At 37.5% G+C, this 3,837-nt stretch overlaps 1 non-coding gene across 1 annotated transcript; it reads left to right on the plus strand.

Annotated features, from left to right (window-relative positions):
- Positions 1-3,223: 3,223 nt before the first annotated feature.
- On the plus strand, positions 3,224-3,357 carry LOC114906653. The gene has a single exon (XR_003796471.1). It is a non-coding gene; the product is annotated as a small nucleolar RNA SNORA70 (small nucleolar RNA).
- The last annotated feature ends 480 nt before the right edge of the window (positions 3,358-3,837 follow it).

The raw sequence follows: 3,837 nt of genomic DNA on the forward strand, positions 1-3,837 counted from the left end.
TAGTGATGTTGAGCATCTTTTCATTTGCTTTTTAGCCATCTGTATGTCTTCTTTGGAGAAATGTCTATTTAGATCTTCTGCCCGTTGTTGGATTGGGTTGTTTGTTTTTTGTTGATGCTGAGCTGCATGAGCTGTTTGTATATTTTGGAGATTAATCCCTTGTTGGTTGCTTCATTTGCAAATGTTTTCTCCCATTCTGAGGGTTTTTGTTTTTGTTTTTTTTTTTCATTTTGTTTATGGTTTCCTTTGCTATGCAAAAGCTTATAAATTAAGTTTACCGGTATTGTAGTGAGTATCAGATCTTCATCCCTTTCTATGTTTGAACATTCCATTGAACAGATGGACCACATTTTGTTTATCTGTTCATCTGCTGTTGTACATTTGCACTGCTTCCACCTTTCACTATTATGAATACTAATTCTCTGATCATCCATGTAGGTGTATTTGCTTAAATACTTGTTTGCAGTTTTCTGGGGTCTGTATACCTAGGCCTGGAATTGCTAGGTCTTTTCTACCGAGTTTTGCACATTATATTTTTTATTTCAACAGACATAAATATGATTTCCGCAAGCTCACATGACCTCACACTTTGAATGACATTCTTTCTCATTATCCAATGACTGCTCCTTTGCTCCTTTAAAGTGATCATTTTATCCTGCGCACAATAGATAGAGAAGAGCGTATGTGAAAATATAAGCAAAGTGTATTTTGATGTGGAGGTTTATTTGGCATTATCAGTCTATTCCAATCACGAATTGCTGTTATAGCCAGGCCACGTTAAAAATTCCCTTAAATACATGAGGGACAGCACATTAAAAATGACCCAGGAATTTTAAACCAAGTTGAAACTGAAGTCTATGCCACACACGTGCTATTCATGGCAATTATCACTTTATTGTCTTTCTAAGAAGTATTAGGAGTCTTCAGACGTCTGCATGTGATGTGTCCTTTCTGTAATGCTGAAAGTATGGCAAGATTGAACTGTTTGTGGGTTAACATATTTATTTAAATGTCTACAAGTTTAACTTAGGGTATCTTTTTTGTTGCCCTATTAAAAAACATTAACTCGGTACAAAGATCCAGAAAAAATGTTCACTGAACTATAGTTGAAAGTCACAGCCTGTGTATCAGTGAAAATCCCAGGTTCCAGTTTTTTTAAAAAAAGAGAAACTCCTCAGGGATAAATGAAGATGGAGAGCATGTCTCTAAGCCCCTGCAGAAAGCCCTCCCCTTCAGACTCGCAGATCCGTCTTCCACGCAGGAGATCCTAAATTAGGGAACAGGACAGTTGAAGGAGCCCCAGACTGGTCCATGTTCTGTGTTTTTCTGTTGTCTGCATTCGTTTGCATAGCACAGGGAAGCAGCAGGATGGTATAATTACCACCATCTTTCTTGGAGCAAATTAATCTGCACTCACCTGCAGGGAGTCAATGAAGCAGAAAAGACCCCAGTGGAGAAATATTTCTTTTGTGCAGCAAAGCTCAAACCTAGTTTAAACCTTGAAATGCCAACGTATGATTTATCTCACTGTTCTCTGGCTATCAGCAGTTAAGGTAACAGGTAAAAATAGGACATGGGAAGGGGTTTCTAAACACTTGGTGGAGGCTGGCTCGTGTTTGCTCTGTTTAAATGTATCACCCACACCTGTCTGCCGGTTTGGAGACCGCGGACTTCTCATCAATTCCCATTTTCTTCCACAAGATTTGGAGCTCATGGTTGGTAGGAAATAACCAGCGTGTTGCATTTTTCCCCCCCCTGTAGATTTTTTTTCTTCCGTTATTTTACGAGGACGTTTCACTTTCCTTTCTTTATTTTTCTCAGAAAAATGAGTGCATTTGGATGGGATTTGTAATGCAAGATGTATTTCGAACTAAATGAAAATGAAAACAAAACACATTACGATGTGGGATATGCAGGAAAAGAAACAGAAAAATTGGTCTTGGGATGTTTGCGTTAGTTAAAAAAAGTCTCAGAGAAAATATCTAAGCTTCCACTTTAAAAGCCAGAAAAAATAAGAGCAAATTAAATCTAAAATAAGTGGAAGGAAAGAAATAATAAAGAGCAGAACAAAAATCAATGAGAGACAAAACTGTTAAACAGTGGATGAAACCAATTAAATCCAAAGCTATTCCTTTGGAAAGTTCAGTAAAATTGATTAATTTCTAGCCATCTAGTCAGGAGGAAGAAAGGAGGTAAGACACAAATAGATAAAAGAGGGGCACTGCTAAAGGCTTCATAAATATTGATGTAATAATTAGTGACTCTTATGAACAAGTTAATACCGATATATCTGGCAACTTAAAGAATCAGTGAACAAATTACATAAAAGATGCAAATTACTAAAACTCACACAAGAAAAAAAATAACGTATAGTCCTATGTATATTTAACAAATATAATTTGCAGTGAAATAGTTTCCAAAGAAAACTTGAAACAAAAATGGCTTATTAGGCGAATCCTAAAAAAAAAAAAAGATTTATGGAATAAAACTACTGAATACAGGCAAAATCGTCTAGAAAATAGAATATGAGAAAATGCTCTCTAAGTCATTTTAGGAGGCTAGTAGAATCAGAACCTAAAGAAGACATTATAATAAAAAGAAACTACAGATGAATAAATCTAGTAAATCCCGCGTAAATCTAGGGGTAAAAATCCTTAACAAAATAATAGAATAGTAGAATCTATTGATGTATAAAAATTATCATACATCTTGGCCAAGTTGGGTTTAAACATAGGAATATATGGTGGGTTTCACACTCAGTAACCCATCAGGGTAAGTCAGCATATTAATAGAATAAAAATGAGATTCCAAGTGATAAGAATAATAACAATTTGCTGCTAAGAGTAGCTGAAATAGAAAAGGCAGTTGACAAAACTGAAACATAAAAGCTAAACATAGAATTTTTCTGTAAGAAATTATAAGACAATTGGTGACCTTCCGTTAGGCGAAGATCTTGTAGGTAGGACACAAAACACATAGACTAAAGGAAAGCTATAAGTTGTGTTTCATTAATATTTAAAATTTCCATTTTTAAAGACTTCAGAGTGTGATATTAATCCACAAATTGGGAGAAAGAATTTACAAAATAAAGGGTTCCTTTTTAAAAATTTTTTTCAGCGGACTATAGAAAGAACACTCAGAAATGAGCAAGAAGAAAGGACATCACAAAATTATTTAAATGGCCGAACAGTTTAAACAGACATTTTATCCAATAAATTTGCAAATAACCCAGTTAAGCCGACTGTGCTCTTTTCCCCACGGGGACCCGATGTCCAGTAGCTGCAAGCAACAGCCTCCTCGGTAGTGTAGACAGCCTGTCGCCTGTATGGGTTGCCCTAAGGGACCTTGGATTCAGCCCTTTCCCGTGCACATTCATGACTGGCCTGCTGTCCCCAATCGAGGCTCCACACAGGTATGCGTGGTGCCTTTGGAAAGCCCCAGGGCACAGTGGCCAGGGTCCACACGCGCCAAGTCATAATGTCCACTGGCACCAAGCTGCAGAACGAGGAACGTGTGATTGAGGCCAAGTTCAAGTTCCCTGGCCACCAGAAGATCCACATCTCCAAGAAATGGGGATTTACTAGGTTTAATGCGGATTAATTTGAAAACATGGTGGCAGAAAAGCGGCTCATCCTGGATGGCTGTGAGGTCACATACATCCCTAGTTGTGTCCCTCTGGTCAAATGGCGGGCCCTGCACTCATGAGAGCCTTGGCAACTGTGCCCTCCTTACTCATGCCCACCAAGAAATCCTACTTTCTTGTCAAACAACAAAAAGAAAAATGCAAATAACCAATAAACACCTAAAGTATAATCAATATCAGTAGCCGTTAGGAAA

The sequence above is a fragment of the Monodon monoceros genome, unplaced genomic scaffold (assembly GCF_005190385.1).
Source record: "Monodon monoceros isolate NGI ecotype Baffin Bay Population unplaced genomic scaffold, NGI_Narwhal_1 Super_Scaffold_22, whole genome shotgun sequence".
NCBI lineage: Eukaryota > Metazoa > Chordata > Mammalia > Artiodactyla > Monodontidae > Monodon > Monodon monoceros.